This window comes from Mytilus edulis, unplaced genomic scaffold (assembly GCF_963676685.1).
Source record: "Mytilus edulis unplaced genomic scaffold, xbMytEdul2.2 SCAFFOLD_474, whole genome shotgun sequence".
Classification (NCBI taxonomy): Eukaryota; Metazoa; Mollusca; class Bivalvia; order Mytilida; family Mytilidae; genus Mytilus; species Mytilus edulis.
In genome coordinates this window covers 1-18,845 of record NW_027268666.1, presented here as the reverse complement: position 1 = coordinate 18,845, position 18,845 = coordinate 1, and the positions used below count along the sequence as shown (strand labels likewise).

At 32.8% G+C, this 18,845-nt stretch overlaps 1 long non-coding RNA gene across 2 annotated transcripts; it reads right to left on the bottom strand.

Annotated features, from left to right (window-relative positions):
* Positions 1-5,874: 5,874 nt before the first annotated feature.
* Positions 5,875-11,417, bottom strand: LOC139508179 (uncharacterized). Of its 2 annotated transcripts, none has more exons than XR_011661117.1 (3): positions 11,266-11,417; positions 7,675-7,872; positions 5,875-6,264 (listed from the first exon to the last, which is right to left on the bottom strand). It is a non-coding gene; the product is annotated as an uncharacterized lncRNA (long non-coding RNA). The 2 variants fall into 2 exon arrangements; XR_011661116.1 differs by having other exon boundaries at positions 11,295-11,417.
* Positions 11,418-18,845: the final 7,428 nt, after the last annotated feature.

The following is an 18,845-nucleotide window of genomic DNA, read 5'->3' as shown; positions in this document are numbered from 1 at the left end:
GTTGCAGAAAGCTCGACATAGGGATAGTGATCCGGCGGCGTTAGCTCACTTCTTAAAAGCTTTATATTTTAGAAGGTGGAAGGCCTGCATGCTTCATACTTTGTATATAGATGCTTCATGTTACGAAGTTTCCGTCAGTCACATGTCCAATGTCCTTGACCTCATTTTCATGGTTCAGTGACCACTTGAAAAAAAAGTTCAAATTTTTTGTAATGTTGAATTCTTTCTTATTATAAGTAATAGGATAACTATATTTGATATGTGCATACCCTGCAAGGTCCTCGTGTCTGTCAGACAGTTTTCACTTGACCTCGATCTCATTTCATGGATCAGTGAACAAGGTTAAGTTTTGGTGGTCAAGTCCATATCTCAGATACTATAAGCAATAGGGCTAGTATATTCGGTGTATGGAAGGACTGTAAGGTGTAGATGTCCAACTGGCAGGTGTCATCTGACCTTGACCTCATTTTCATGGTTCAGTGGTTATAGTTATTTTTTTGTGTTTTGGTCTGTTTTTATCATACTATATGCAATAGGTCTACTATATTTGTTGTATGGAATGATTGTAAGGTGTACATGTCTAGCGGGTAGATGTCATGTGACCTTGACCTCATTTTCATGGTTCAGTGGTCTTTGTTTAGTTATCTTGGTTAATGTTAAGTTTACGTGACAGTTGTAATAAAGCTTAGCTTTATACTTAGGACTTTCAACATAATATCAATGATTAGTATAGAAGGCGAGACATTTCAGCGTGTGCATTTTGTTAACAAAGGAATAGCTAGAAACATGTAATAATAGTATTGATAACTTCCTTTATTTCCACAATACCATATTTACAGTGAATGGTTTTGTTTTTGTCATGTCAGCTCTATTTATAGCTTTAGAACAAATGCTGCTCATTGTTGAGGGCCCTATACTTAAATTTTGAAATACTGGAGCTTTGCTACTACAGAAATAGATTACCTTAGCTGTATTTGGCAAAACTTCTAGGAATTTTTGGTCCTCATTGATCAACTAAGAACTTTATTTAGCCTTTTTAACTTTTTTTCGTGCATCACTGGTGCATCTTTGTAGACGAAACATGTGTCTGGCACAAATCGTTATTAAATTGAGATATTAAAAAGATACGAAAGACCGAAGGATAATACAAAATTATTACAGAATAGACAAAACAAATATTGACCAGAAGCATAGTCCGCCATCTGTGGATATACCCAACGGCAGTTACGGATATTACATTAACCCCATTGACTGTCTTTTTAATTGTTTTATTTGTTATTGTTTTCCATCGGTAAATACTCGTTATCTAACGGATAAGAACATTTCAAACATACTGTGAAATAAACTTTGATCTGAAAGTTCACATCTTAGGCTTTTAACTATTATTTGTAGATAGAAAGTCTTAACAAAAAATCAAAGTACCATCGTCCTCAAGACTTTCCTCTCTCGTCAAACCAACAAAACTTGTAGTATTCTTCATCATGTCCATGATGTTTTGACTTTCGGACAGCTTGTGGTCCTTCGCTAGTATGTTTTTTTTCTTAACATTTGAATGAATGTTGTGTCATTTTACCTTAATTTTCTTCTAAGTGTACGACAGTGCAAGCCGTATTGAGTAGATCTGCGTGAAGCCGTTTTTATATTTTCCAAACCTCATTTTTCATTTCTTTTTGGCTAGTTCATTAAAATACATGAAATATATTACGTTTAGATATTTTTAGCCATCTGCATAAGCAACGATATTAAGGATGAATCGCAGTTAAAACTATTACTGCTTTCAGCGTCCATTATCATAATGACGTCGTAAAAATGATCGAAAATCTCGAAAATGCACATGCTTCATGACTTTGCAATACACTTTTGTGTAGTATATTAGGTTAAATAGTCTATTTACTGTATGGAAGTTTGTGCAACCCAGTCCAGGTTTGGAACGCATGAACAATAATTACATAAGATACCCTAGCGTAGACAGGGGTTGGAAATCTGAGCTGCAACTGCAAAATGAGGGTAGAACAGGGACATCAATTTTGCTGTGCAAAATTCCACCATTATATAGTGTTGGATGTGGTCTTTAACATTCAGAGCGCTTGACATATAATCCACACAAGGCATCAGATTTGACGTCCCAATTTAGGCAAAACACACTCCCGAGTATCGATTCTTTTTTTGATTAATACGTGTTTTAAGTTTAATAATAGCAAGCAAAGTGCGAAGGACTAATATAGATCACATGTGGTTCTTTTGAAACACTACCAATATTGTGACTATCGTATTGTATGTAGTAAGCCTTCTTCCATTAAGATACTCAATATTTGGATTACTGTTTGTGTGTGCAGTAAAAAAAAAAAATTTCCAGACATTGTAATTGGGTGCATGACCAAGCTGAGATACAAATTTAGATGATTCATTGAAAAAAGAAAAATGATACCAAAATCGCACTTTTTTTATTTACAACATATTATCACGTGATTTGTTAAACATGGACGTATATTTTTCGCTCTCAACTTTCTTCGAAATATGAGTTTCTTGTGGATTTAACAAACTTGATATAAAGAACTTTCAAAGAATTGTGATGTATAATGTCGTAACGACAAAATACAAGCGTATAAAAAGGAAAGTAGCAGTGGCAGTGAATCCCAAGATAATCCCTCTAAAAATTATGTAAACAAAGCGAAACACTTCAAACAGACGATCTTCAATCGGTGAGTGAAATTTTAAACCAAACTAACTCTGTGCTATATGATTCAGACTAGCTAGATAGTTCTGTTTTCGTTGATTCTAAGCAAGACACTAATAAAAAGGCTGATAACAAACAGAAAGACATGGCATCTAAAAGTACTAACAAATCCCGATCCTGGTGTATCAAACAAACTTGATTCTATTATATGGGTCATTTTCAAAAAAATGTCGAATTTTCAGTACACCCATGCTAAAAATTTTATTTCTAATGGAAATTTCAGTTGTAATGGTTTAAATGAAAGCTTGTCGGATTTGTGATTCAGAACATTAATAATAAACACACCTTACATCTATTTTGATAAGATTAAACTGTATTTAAGTATTTTGGGGGTATTTGTGTGCGTACATTGTCAGAAAAACACATTTCAAATGATTTTTTTCCGATTTTCTGATCGCCTTGATATCTGCAAAAGGGACTTTTTAAGAACGTTAATTATAATTCTAACGAAAAATCGTAGCTTCTTTATCATTGTATGTAACAGATTATCTACACACTAAATTCAATCAGCGTACAGTAGGTTCGTGTCTATCCGGTTACCGCTAATTAAATCAGTCTCCCCCAAAGGTTACTGGGATATAGAAATATGGTCACTTGGTCTTCTCCCGACCGGCAGTTAAACGCTTGCCAAAGTGGGGCGTCCGTTTGGCTGTGCGGGATGTATCAAGTTCGCAGTCACGTCCGGTCAGATTGGGGACTTAAAATCCGATGCCTCGTGTAAAGAGAGTGCCACGCTCTTTGCACGTTAAGAACCCTTGCAACAACTCTTTGAGGGGTCCGTAGGTGGCCTGTTGCAAGGCAAAATTTCTGTCCCTATCCAATATACCCTCATTTTCCAGTGGCAGTCCAAATTACCCCGACCATCTGGCCTGTTTTATTTCAAGACCTACCTATAGTATTTATTGTGAACTTGTTCTCGTCCTGAATATGCATGAAATATTTGCCACTGGACGTTAAACAACCAACAATCAATCAACTTAAATCATTCGTTAAATTATTCTCCCTATGAATATTGAATCAGTCACTGTTGATTTCAAAAATGCAAAGTAATCTTTACATTTAAAACGCCTCGTTTCTTGAACAACAGTGTAGAGAAAAGAAATTTCAAGACATTTAGTGAAAAAAAAAAAGCGTACTTTTTTAGCTCACCTGACCTGAAAGGTCAAGTGAGCTTTTCTCATCAATTGGCGTCCGTCGTCCGTCGTCTGTAAACTTTTACAAAAATCTTCTCCTCTGAAACTACTTGGCCAAATTCTACCAAACTTGGCCACAATCATCCTTGGGGTATCTAGTTTAAAAAATGTGTGGCGTGACCCGTCAAACCTACCAAGATGGCCGCCATGGCTAAAAATAGAACATGGGGGTAAAATGCAGTTTTTGGCTTATAACTCAAAAACCAAAGCATTTAGAGCAAATCTGACAGGGGTAAAATTGTTGATCAGGTCAAGATCTATCTGCCCTGAAATTTTCAGACGAATCGGACATTCTGTTGTTGGGTTGCTGCCTGTGAAATGGTTATTTTAAGGAAATTTTGCAGTTTTTGGTTATTATGTTGAATACAATTATAGATAGAGATAATCTGTAAACAGCAATACTGTTCAGCAAAGTAAGACCTACAAATAAGTCAACATGACCAAAATGGTCAGTCGACCCCTTAAGGAGTTGTTGCCCTTTATAGTAAATTTTTAACAACTTTTCGTCATTTTTTGTTACTTTTCTAAAAATCTTCTTCTCTGAAACTGCTTTGCCAAATTTAACCAAACTTGGCCACAATTATCATTGTGGTTTACAGTTTATAAAATGTGTCCGATGACCCAGCCTACCAAACAAAATGGCCGACATGGCTAAAATTAGAACATAGTGGTAAAATGCAGTTTTAGCTTTATATCTTTGAAACTAAGACATTTAGGATAAATCTTTTAAGATTTTAATGTCCATCAGAATAAGATATATCCCCTCACAAATTTTCAATTGAATCGGACAACCTGTTGTCTGGTTGCTGCCCTAAAATTGGTGATTTGAAGGAAATTTTGCAGTTTTGGTTATTATCTTGAATACTATTATAGATAGAGATAAACTGTAAATAGCAATAATGTTCAGCAAAGTAAGATCTACAAATAAATCAGCATGATCAAAATTGTTGGAGGACCCCTTAAGGAGTTATTGCCCTATATAGTCAATATTGAACAACTTTTCGTCATTTTTGTAACTTGTATAAAAATCATTTCTAAAACTACTTGGCCAAATTTAACCAAACTTGGCCACAATCATAATACTAGGGTATCTTTTTTTTTAAAAGTGTCTAATGACCCCGCCTACCAACGAAGATGGCCAACATCTGTAAACACATTAACAGGTGAGCGACACAGGCTCTTGAGAGCCTCTAGTTTAATGTCTATGCTGTTACCAACCATTTTGATTAATTACACTAACAGTATGGTTGTAAAAAGTGCAATAACGTGTTGGAAACCAAATTCACAATAGAAAACCATAATCACTTCACCAAAGGCATAGTTATTTCACAACAGCAATCAAAGACGAAGAAATTTGTCTATCAACACTGGACACTTTTAATTTGCAAAACACTCATTTGCAAATCCGCCGCCGCCTCAAACAAGAGCTACAATATCATGTATATAACCAAAATGTGCAGAATTACATGGGATTCAATAATTTCATTGGTTTTCTACAGTTACTTTCATATTTATTTTGCAATTTGAATTATAAAAACATGGGATTTTCAATATCCCATGGGACAGGGCAAAATCCCATGGGATTTACCATTATCCCATGGGATTTTGGTTAAATCCCATGGGATTTTTTTTTGTCCCATGGGATTATTGTAGTCCCATGGGATATTTGTTGTCCCATGGGACAAAAATAATCCCATGGGATTTTTATTATCCCATGGGATTTTTAATATCCCATGGGACAAATTAAAATCCTATGGGATTCTAATTGTAAATATATAGATATAAATAAACAGTAATGTGTATGTTACAATGTATTCTATTTGGTAGTAAATTATTATAAGATGAATCTTTTTAATTGAATATCTTTTTTTCTTGGGAAATGTTAATTTAGCATATTGTTCTTTAACTGTTCAAAACTAAACTTTTAAACAACAGAGCAGATAATGTAAGTATCAATATATGTTTATTCATGAATTATAGAATACTTTCTTGAAACACAATTATTTGCCATTTGAAATCAATAAAAACTCTATTGTTAGGCTTAACATACTAGTAGCTATTTAAGTAAATCTATTTTTTTCACAATATCCCTCAACACAAAACATTAATAGTTTCTTATCATCCAGCATTGTTTGATGGTATAGTCCACTTTTTGGACATTCAGCACAGAACTTTGACATTATTGTGGTTTCAATATTTTTTTGAATTTAAAAGAACTTCAAATCATTGACTGAGTGATGAAAATAATAACTGATCCAACTTTTTTCTTTGAATTTATTCTGGTCTTGTTTCTATGTTTTCTCCATTTATTTTAGGTGGTGAATTTCAATCCTTCTGAAAAAGAACCAATAAAATCTAAAGTAATGGATTATACAAAATTGTTTTCATACATGTAGCAATAATATGATTTTCAATAAAAATAGCTATGCGGTATGGATTTTACTGATTGTTAAAGGTTGTCCAGTGTCATCAGTTGCTAACGGCCTACATCCTTTGGTCTCTGATGGAGGGTTGTCAAATTAGCAATATACCACATCTTCCTATTCTAATACCATATAACAATCAATTAATTTATTCTTCTTTATAAAATTTGGGTATTTTCCCAAGTTATATACATAATATATATATATATACTGTAAATTCGGAATTAATGCAAGTTTTTTTTTATTGCGAAAAATGCAACGGAGTTGTAAACGCAATAATTTAAACTCGTATTATGAAATATTTTATATGGATTAAACAGGATTTTTCAAAATCGTAAAATTTAAAATCGCATTTAAGTCTAAATTGACAGAATCGCAATAATAAATGCACGCAATAATTTATGAATTTTACAGTATAAAGATCAATGTTAAAAGTTAAAACTTTAGACAACTATTATAACATTCCATTATTCACAAGAATTTGCAATATATTATACAAAATGCAGACAACAGAAACAATATTTCTTTAAGCTTTTGAAGTTCAGACAGATTTCAATTTGTGTTTTATTTCAATGAAAAAATACCTTGAACATATTGGAAATTATAACATTGATACAAACAAAATATGTATGTTTTATCCTTTTTTTTTGTGTTGTTGGCTTGCTGTCTCATTTTAATATACATTTAAACATACATCAATAATCTTCTTCTTTATTAAAAGTAAAAATGGGATATTTTTGATTTTGATATCCCAAAACATTATAGTTCTATCACATAACTTATTACCAAGTTCAAAAACACCAATGTGTTTGATATTAATTTTAAGACATGTATAAATGTTCCAGACCATATCAGTATTCGGATCTTACTTTTATGGTCCAGAACTTACAGTCCCACCATATGTGTACAGTCAGACCATTTAAGTATACTTGTACTGTCTGGTACCAGCTCAACCAAACCTGTGTTTTTATTTTAACTGCAATTAAACTTTTTGTATTAATCTATTAAAGATTTCAGTTATGTTGATCTGTACTGTACATTTGTTTGTAATAAACTTGACCAACTTCTTAAAATTGGGCAGACTGTATGCGTACAGTCCAAATACTTGTTTGTTCTGGAACATAAACATGATTAACAAGCATTTGGCAGGATGTCATGCTAAAATCCCATTAATATTAGTACTAAATTTTGAGTATATACATGTAAATCCACAAGTTACTTACTGAAATTCATAATGAACACTCACCAAAAACTTACAATTTAGAGGAAAGACTGGAAAGATGAATGCACTAACACTATCAAAACAGAGCATAAAACTTACCGAAAAACAAGATGTTTTACATTTATCCAGGAGCAGGATAATTGAAAAGTTGTTTTTTCTTTCTCTGCTGTCCATCATATAACCTTTGAATTCATTCATGCAAAATATGAAAATCTGCAAAGGTAAGACCTAGAACCTCAACTTATCCACATTTTGAATTTTGAACTGCATACTTGTCCTTTTCATCTTGCTGACAACCTAAACATAAAAAAATGATAAAAACATAATTCTAGATTGAATTTGTGTTTTTATTTTTGTTGGTACATGTACAAACAATTTTCCCAACTTTAAAACGAAAACATCATCACCAAAGAGGAGGTCATACTAACCTCCGAAATATTTAAACAAACCGAAATTATTACTTGATTAAGATCTTGTCGTAAATTAATGGCATAGATACTCTTATTTTTGAAAACTTGATGTCTATTGCATACTTATATTCCTTTGTACGAGAGTATGCATATTAAGATGGACTCCATGGACTTTAATGTAAGCATGATTAATTTTACAGTCACTGACAGTTTTTCAGCTCTATGTGTACATTTTGAGAGAATCTTGCAATACTGTATATTCTGATATTCAGAACTTATTGTGAGGTTTTTATTAATACAACTGAAAGCTGTATCTCGTTTTCATTTCTGATACATATTTATGAGCTGAAGACCAGTGCCGAATTTTTCTCACTGCATTGAAGACCCATAGGTGACCTTCGGCCATTGTCTGCTCTTTGATTGGGTTGTTGTCTCTTTGTCAAATTCCCAGTTTCCACTTCACATTTTATATCATGTATGCTGATTTTTCTTAAATTACAATATTCAATCATGCAATTTTGTCTATTATTGAAAATACGATAAGCAAAAATAAATGCACAAAAAATTTAACATTGTTATATATATGTAAAAGACTTTTTTTTAAATTCAAAACAGTTGCCTACACTGTTAATTTCCTTGTTTGATTTCATATTTTTAAAGCCTTTATAGCTAGCTAGATGGTATGCCGGGGCGGATCCAGCCATTTTAAAAAGGTAGGTTCCCAACCCAAGACAAAGGGGATGATCCTATATTCATTTGATTTGTTTTATTGTCTCATACAAGAATATATATGGTTTGACGGTGGGGATCAGGGATCCTGAAATTTTTTCACCTAACCACTGGATGACAGGGGATCTCAACCATTTAAAAGTTTCTCAAACATGTGGGGGTGGGGGTGAACCCCATGGACTCTCCCTATATTTCCTTTGATTTGTTTTATTGTTCTATACAAGAATATATAAATATGGTTTAGGGGTGGGGATCTTGACCGTTTACAAGTTTTCAAACTAGAGGGGGTGGGACTTCACTTTTATTTTATTTCATTATTAATTTTATTGTCCCCGACAAGAATATATATGGTTTAGGGGTGGGGATCTGGATCGTTCACAAGATCAGTGTTTTCCTTTTTTCACTAAGGTAAGGTGGGTGTTTTAAAAAAATAACTTGCAACCTGGTGGGTTTTTTTTTTAAATGTCCAACCTTTTTTAATTTACTGTGGGTGCACGTGGCGGTCACAGAAATAAAGATTAGTATAATATTCACATTTTATGGAGTTGAACAAACATAAATAAAAGTAGTCATATTAATTGTCAAATATTCTTTGATTTTATTTTTTCAAAAAATTATCTCTTTTATCTCTTCTTTCATTTACAATTTTCAATCCAGGTTTCTGTTCTGTTTCTTGCTTTTGTGCCGTATTTTTGGCACATAGAACAGTAGTATCCTTCCTCTGTGACTATAAGTCATTTGAAGTCTTGCTCATATTTGCCTTCACTTGCGTGTCTTTTCCGTTGTTTTGGTTGATTTTTGTTCAATTTCCACAACTTCAACATTACTATCAATTTTATTTAACTTATTTGGTCTAGTATTTTCTTTATCATCATCGTCATCTTCCTTTCTTTTCCCCCGATTGATTAATGAAAACATTGAAATTTGACGATTGGACGCCATCTTTGGGTGCAATCAACAGTTTTTTTCTATGACGTCATGTTTTAAGGGACCATGCATATGTGACCCTTACTGGTGGACTGATTAATAAAGATACTTGTATAAAACTAGATATCACTGGAATCAGAATGTTCTCTAGTTTATAATGAAATAAAAATAATGTGTACTTTTAATTTATTATAAAAATTTCATCCAATGAACATGGGGGAAAAAAGGTATAATTTTAACATAAAAAACTTGAAATCAGGTCATGTGCACACCCATGAAGACATGATCCATGCACATTTTTCATAATCAAAACTGTATGAATTTTGTAGGTTTTTACCTGGCCTTTCAAAAAAATCTTGTTTCAGGGTACGGTCGCCTGCTCCGAAAAAGAGCTACAGTGGCTGCAAATAGGTTTTCAATTTTCACTGCTAAAAAAACAGACTGTTTACAGTGTTGTCTCCCCTCGAAACATGTATATTTAATATAATTTTTAAAATTATTTCAATCATTCAACCTGTTTTACATGTTTTAATTGAAAGCTAATTAACTAATTTTTACAATCAAATACAAAAAACATTACTTTTTCACCAAGTAAGTAAATAAACAGGGGTTTCCCTCCATGGTTATTTTTAGTCGGGGAATAACCCCTAGTTTTTAGTACGAAACTGTTTATAGCACCCTTTGTCAATGAAAACAAGGCGGGATTAGTATTCAAATTTTAACGGTACAGAACCGAAAAAAAGCCGGATTTTGAAAAAAAAGCCGACCACCTCCTAAAATCGAAAGGTGGTCGGCTTTCAAAAGAAGGTGGTCGGCACACCCGGCTTAAATGCCGAATGGAAAACATCTTAGATAATAGCACATTCTCAAATTGAACAGAGTGGGGTAACCCCCAAAGACCTCCTTTTAATTTCATTTGATTTGTTTTATCCTCCCATTCAAGAATATATATGGTTTAGGGATGGGGATCTGGACCGTTTACAAGACAATAGCATATTCTCAAATTGAAAGGGGTGGGGATTACCTCCCATGGACTCACCCTCCCTTCTTTCTTCCCCCCGAAATACCTTTTAATAAGCCCCAATGCACAGATAGTTCACAGTATTTTCCCTTGATTTACACTAAAGAATATACACTATACAGGTGTAATTTTTTTTTTAAAAGATAATACAACTGAAGACCACCATGACCACAGTGGTGGATCCAGAATTTTTCATAAGTGGGGCCCACCGACTGCCTAAGAGGGGCCTGCTCCTGCCATGACTCAGTGATTCCATATATAATCAACCAATTCTTTTCCCAAACAGGGGGCCCTGAACTCCTGATTCCCCCTTTTTTTTCCTCATTTCAATCACCCTGATATAAATTTAGTTTTATCACTTACAATAGGAATGGTTTGAATTCCCCAATAATTCTTATATACCATTAATATCAACATATTTCATTTTTGATAATTGAAAGGCAAAAGTTTTCTATGGGTAGAAATGGATAGTGGGAAGCTTTCAGATTCACACCATGCCGGTGGCTGTGTTCAAAGTGCTGGGTTTTTATGACCCTCGTTGTTTGCGGACTAACTATTTAGGCCAGTGGTGGATAATAGTGTGCGTGCATTAATCTTCTATACCTTCTTGATCAATATATTCAAATACTGACGGCAAGTGTTGTAATGATGTATCAATGTCTTTTTGAAATCACCGTGCTATTTACATGTGGGATCGAGAATGCAGGGGAAGGAAACTTGTCAATTATGTTTATTTCTAAGCCAAAATAAAATGAGCCGCCGTTAAATTAACCTTGGGTAATAACAGTGCATGTAAGGCTCGTCTCGGAGGGGTGTCTTTTTTTCTGTCTTCTTGTTATGCCCCACCTACGATTGTAGAGGGGCATTATGTTTTCTGGTCTGTGCCTCCGTTCGTTCGTCCGTTCGTTCGTCCTGTTTCAGGTTAAAGTTTTTGGTCGAGGCAGTTTTTGATGAAGTTGAAGTCCAATCAACCTGAAACTTAGTATATATGTTCCTTATGGTATGATCTTTCTAATTTTAATGTCAAATTATAGTTCTTACCCCAATTTCACGGTCCACTGAACATAGAAAATGATAGTGCGAGTGGGGCATCCGTGTACTGGGGACACATTCTTGTTTTAGTTATATTTTTAATAACTTACACTTTTTTCCATTATTCTCTTTCTTTCACTATTCTTTATTCCTTTTTTTTTCTCTGTCCTTTGTTCTCTATTCTGTTAATTCACATCCATACCCTCTTATGTGTATGTGGACTTACTGTAGTTTATTTTTTAGTTCTGGCAGAGATATTAGATACAATATATATGTCTCTGGTTCTGGTATTATGCGATAAGTCAATTTCTTTTTCATGCAGTGTCATGAAATATAATGGTTTTATGCATATCAGCCAAGATTGTGCGCAACATTTTAATAAACAATTCAACACTATATACACGTTATGTGAATTTTATTAAAATCGATGAAGAACATGAATTTGGCAGCTAGTGCCCCTTAAACAGGTAAAGTTCAATTAACAAATTCTGATCTACTGGCATTCAACACCAAATTACTTACTTGCTGTATATTGATAAATGTGATTGATAAATGTGATTGTATATTGTCAATACCTCAACATCGAGAATACGTCATGTGAGGTGTTGGTCGCTACGTTTGATACGGGGTCAAAGGTTGCGGCTTCGAGACAGAGAAAAACATCCAGGTAAAAAGTGTAGAATTTTTTTTTTGAAAATTTGAGTTGTAAATTTTCCTAAAAAGTACTTATTTCCGTTCATCTATTATGGGTATAAACTAAACTGAACAAGAAAAGTATTAGTAAACAGACAGAAAGTCCGACGTTGAATTAATTATTTTACAATTAATTGTTTAATATATGAGAGAATGTTTTAGGCGAATTTTCTTTAATTACAGATAAATGTATTTTAGGTTCAGGAAATGATTTATTCTTCGGGTACGTCTAAACAACCGCTCAGGACCTCCTGAGTGCACTCAGGACATACAAAGTGCACTCAGGACCCATTACCGTAATCATATCTGCACACATGATGGATGTTTATATTCGTTATACGCTTCTTATTTTAGAGTTAAATTTTGGTAGAAGTTGAAATCGCAGGGGCGGATCCAGCCATTTTAAAAAGGGGGGGGTCCTAACCCAGGGCAAAAAAAGGGGGGGTTCAACTACATGTCCCCATTCAAATGCATTGATCGGCCAAAAAAGGGGGGTTCCAACCCCCCTCCCCCCTCTGGATCCGCGCCTGAATCGAACTTAGATAGATCTTTGTTAATTCTTATAAAATAATGTGTCACTGATTACACAACTACTGAGCCATGAATTATCCAATCAACAAAATTGATTGGATTATCTTTATTGTTTTTTAGGAATTGTATTGTTTAGTTCAGTTTTACCTTTAACATGAATTTGCATATAGAAAAAATAAAACATATATCTCATTCGATGTGCTTTTTCAGTTTATTTTTCATGATGACGGGTAAATTAATTTGTTGTGTTTTGCAGTTCACGAATAAAGAAAATTATTTTATAGTTGCGTTTTTTTTTTCTGTAACAAGTTCGATTTTTGTTTTTCAGTGTGATTCTTTTCTCTATCTCTCTCTCTAAATCAAGTTTTTAAACAAACACAATGTTGACTGAATATCAAATTTTATTACATTTGTATATCTTTATTCTCAACAAACCATTATACAAGAGAAGACAATTATGGACAATATTCAGTTTAACCTTAACGGAAATCTGTGCACGAAGACTTAGTCGTGGTTTGAACGGATTTCGTGTCAATAAACTGTCTTCGAAATAGTCTTTCTTTGTTAATGTTTGGTCATTTTGGTCTTTTGTGGATAGTTGTCTCATTAGCAATCATACCACATCTTCTTTTTTAAAATTTCTCGCTACTACAATCTAACTTACATATTTTTTAGAAATAATTATACCCAAAATATCATAATTTTCAAAAAACGGAGACGATAACGGAGACAAGTTCATTTTCAGAATTTATTTTCGCATTGAAATTCGTTTCAGGCTTGTGAAACTGGACAAAACGACTTTAATTAGAGAAAAAAAAACTTAATAAAAACGGATTTCTTAAAATATTCGTATAACTCAAAAATAAAATTCCTGGACAAGTTCGATAAAAATGAGAAATAACATCTAACTACATGTATATGAGTTTGATTGTTTGAAAAGTACGGCTTTTACCGTTTAGAACGGATTCCATATACAAAACTTTAATTAATATAAATTCTTTTAAAGTATGAACATTTATAATTATTTCCCTTTTCACTCGTGCAAAGAATTAATTACTGGTCCAGGACATGATAATAAAATTAAGAATAAAACTTAAAAATTTATGGAACGAAATTTTAATAAAAGACGAAAATCTTAAAACATCGTGATATTCATTCTAGACGTCACAATATTACTTCCCGCATGGTCACACTGTACTAACAACACAATGTATAAAACAACAATAAAGATAATCCAATTAATTTTGTTGATTGGATAATTCATGGCTCAGTAGTTGTGTAATCAGTGACACGTGCCCTTATTATTTTCTAAGAATTACAAATTCTACCAAATTTAACTCTAAAATAAGAAGCGTATAAAGAATATATGCATCCATCCTGTGTGCGATGACTATAAAGGGTCCTGAGTGCACTTCGTATGTCATGAGTGCAATCAGGAGGTCCTTCAAGCGGTGTTTAGACGTACCGTTATTCTTCTGGAAGCTTCAATTTTTTTCTTATCAATAACTTTACACAAGGAGACATTTTTTTTTGACAGCATGAACCCCAGTTAATGAGCAAACACAAATTAAGAACGAAAATCGTTTACAATTAAATTTTATAGAAGGAAAAAGGGGGGGGGGGGGGGTAATAAACAAATTTTATTTACGCTCACATACTTTTAAACAGATTTGCATATGTAAGCTCTCTATAGTTAATGTTAAATTATTTCAGGAGTTTTGAAAAAAAGAATATTATATACAGTTTAATTTCGACTAAAATAGTAACTCGAATAATTCAAGCCCTTTCCGTGTCCGATTTTCTCCCACGAGGGCTTGAACTCTTTATGATCATTGGCCGCGTCGCCTGCTCTCTGTGAGAGAGAGCCAATCAGCGGCGATCAGGATATGAGTCTGCGCAACTCTCTTGAAATTGTCTTACCAAACACGTGTGTTCAATTAACACAAATCCGATAATAATTAATTAACATCAATTAACATCAGTTTACATCATTTATCATCAATTAACATCCAGAACTCCTCCTTCTTTAGCTGCCAATTTAAATCAAAGTTCCCATATTGCAAAGCGGTGTTAATTTTCCGGTTGACGGTCTTGACCGAGGAAGACGTTCAGGCGTTAATGTAGCCTTCGTAGATCAGCGGAATATAACGACTGAATTATTCGGGTTACTAAAATAGTGATTCTTTTTATAGATTTGGTACCTCAGTTTCGACTCAACATTTCATTTTGAATTGTTAGATGGCAAACTCTTTAGGCGAATATTGTATCTGTTCTTTATTTAATTATGGTGATATTGGCGATAATATTCATTATAACAAGGCCTTGTACAAATCCTTGATTATAGAATGTTTGGTAATATAAAAAGACGAAAGTAGACAAACCCTAATTATGCAGGGTTTTACAAGTTGATCTCCAAGCGGCCCACATTTAACATATAATAAGATCTATATTTTTCAACGTTTTCAAAATGAAATAACTTAAATTGAAAATTTCCCAACTGTGAAAAATTGTTATTTCTAAACGTCTTTAATTATTATTTCGGGAAAAAAAATATTTAGCATATCAAGGACGTATAACTAACATCTAATATTCATATATTTTCATAATTTTTTCCGAGGAAACCTTTTTTTTTGCAAAGTTTACTTCTATATGTTTTTAACCATCACCAGCGACTTATTCTCTGCCATCACCAATTAGTCCTAATTATTAAAGATCAATTGCCCAAATTCAAATGATGATTGGTATATCGTATTGAATATGACCATCGGTCATCCGTGACGTATCCCAAATAACGACGCATGCCGATAGATAGATCATAGTTTATTAATTAGCGTCTCGCAATTTTAATTTCATCAAGGGGACTTAATTAAACCAGTTACTATACAAATCTTGAAAAAACGATGTACATGTACTTTTTAATATTTTTAAAACAAATTACGAAAACGTTTAGTGTAAAAATCACCGAATATAAATGTTTCTTTCTTGCAGGTTTTGGCATTTGTAAATAACATTAACGTTTTGGAATTCTAATGCAAAAGACAGTCGATTCAAACTGAAATAACTTCTTTAAAGATGGTTTGATTTTTTCAGAGACACATGTATTATATATGTCTCAATACATGTATTATATGTCTCTGATTTTATCAAAACAAAAATTACAAAATTATAAAATATGTTAGTTATCGAATGTATACCCTGAACTCTTACTATTATATATACATGTCCTGTGTGCAACCAGGAGATCCTGAACGGTTTTTAAACGTACCATTATTTTATATGCATATATTCAAAGCTGTTCTTAATTATATGCATACTAGGTATCAGTGGCGGATCCAGGGGGAGGGTTTCGGGGGTTGAAACCACCCCTTTTTTTGAACGATCAATGTATTTGAATGGGGACATATGGTTGGAACCACCCCCTCCCCCTTTTGTCCTGGGTTGAGACCCCCTTCTTTTCAAATGGCTGGCTCCGCCGCAGAGGTATATTTATATATATATGTGTGTACCAGCCCCCCTCCTAAATCTTGGGAAACAAATGGTAGATTATATAGGGAATCACGGAAGCATGACTGGACGTGACCCCTCTAAGGCAGTCAATGAGTCCCCACTTATGAAAATTTCTGGATCAACCATTGCTTAGTTCTAGTTATCTTAGGTCCTAGCGTGAAATAATGCCAATAGGTCTTTTAAAACACATCTTTATTCATACATGTATATACATGTTAGCGGCAATAAGTGAAATTAGGCATTAAGCTTAAATCCTAGGCAATAAGCTAACGCCTAGGCAGTAAGTCTATTGCCTAAATGATGGTAGGCATTAGTCTTAAATCCTAGGATTTAAGCTTAAATCCTGAAAAATATGTGCAGGCATTAAACTTAATGCCTAAAACATAAATGCGAGTAAATAAAAGACATTTATTCATTTAAATAACAATATATTTGTAAAATAATAACATTATGAGAACTGGGGCCTGTTTATTGAAACTGTCCTAAGATCGATCCTATTAGATATTCCTAGGACAGAAATTATGATAAAATTAGGACCGACTTACGACATGTCTCAGCATGCACATTGAAGCTATCTGAGGATTATCTTAGCTAGGATGTCCTAACCGCGTATTGACGTAAAAAATAGCAAATGATAAAAATTAATATTGTATCAAATTTAACCAACAACTTTAATTTAAAAACCGACTAATTATTAGAAAATAAATATTAGTTTTAAATTATATAATAATTTGTACATTGTAAACTATATGAAACAAAACATAAGTAAAAAATATAACTAGAGTGGGGTGCTCATTTTCGCCATATCTTTCCATGTTTTCTTCAGTTTAAGTTCAGGTCTTTATATTTTTGAAGTATACTGATATTTCTATATGAAGATAATTTCAAATGCAAAATACTCTTAGCTATAAAACTTGTTTGTTTTGATAAAAATCATTTGAAATGTTGGATTAAAGGGTGTTTGAAATTTGCTGATGTTTTGTCAACGGGGGACACATATTCGCCGTTGTTACACATCTATTTAAAACCAAATAACTTCAGCTTTAAATAATATTTATCAAATAAATTTCATTATAAATGAATAGCGGACATTTGAAAGGTGTAAAAAATGAAATTTAGGGCAATCAGTCAAAGATTACTAAAGAAATACTTCTTTGAAATCGTTTTTTGCATTCAGAAAATTGGCTGAAAATCGTTGTCCGTTTTTCGGTCCTTTGCGGTAAGTGCCGAAATTTAGTCTCATTTTCAAAAATAATCATATCTGTTATAAAAATATAATTTACTGGCATATTTCTTCAATTTAAACCATCCTTTGAAGTTTTTACACCTCAAAATCATAAAACGGCGAAATTGTGTCCCTGGCGAATATGTGCACCCACTCTACGTTTTATATTAGAATTGAGCAAACTAACTGCAAATAGTTAAAATTTTACATATAATCCGTAAAATCATGCTTTGAGGGAGCTGAAATGGAAGTGTCACAACACTCTACAAGAGACTGGAAATAAAATCACTAATAAGATATGTTATCTATATTAAAATAATAATCTAAAATATGAAAACTTGATAAAAATTTGTGTTCAAATAATTTTGTTATCACAAGTTGTGAAACTGTTAATAAAGAAAACTTACTTATCCTATAAAAAAAAATTTGAAAAATGGTGTGAGCAAAAAAATCACATTTTAATTTTGTCTACTTTTGACCAGTTTAAATCAGCTCGACTATAGTGAAGTGAAATTTTTTTCAAATAAATATTAAAATTATTTTATAGAATCTCCCCCTTGCTTAATTGGATTATAACAATCATTTTTTTAAATCTTTTTAATATTTTGTAATATCACAAAAACATGAAAAAAGTATGTGTAAATTCTGTTTTTTAACTGCTAAAATTACTAGAAAAACTTACTAAATTTGAAGATCTGTCAAATGAATGTATATTTACACATGTTATATTAGAAATAAATTAAGTAACTCCTTTATATCAAGAATAAATCACCAAATATGCATTAATTCCAGATTTCACTTATTGCCTAAAATTATGTTCGGCAATAGGATGAATAATCATCATAAGATTTCAGGTAATAAGCTTAATGCCTGAAAATTTCAGGCAATAACTTAATGCCTAGGCGTTAGCTTATTGCCTAGGATTTAAGCTTAATGCCTAATTTCACTTATTGCCGCTAACATATACGTTTTCTCACGGATTTGTTCATATTGGAATTATGTTTACTCAATGCGCAATTACTGAAGTTTATATTTGCTACTTTTCTTCTTAATTTCATATAATTTTTTTTTTTTTTTTTTCTTCGAAAAATTAGTGGTGTTGAAATAGGGAATGGACACAGATACCTTATCACATTTAACCAAAGAAATGTTGTATAATGTCATCAATCTGTATTACACGTAGACAGGATGTTCT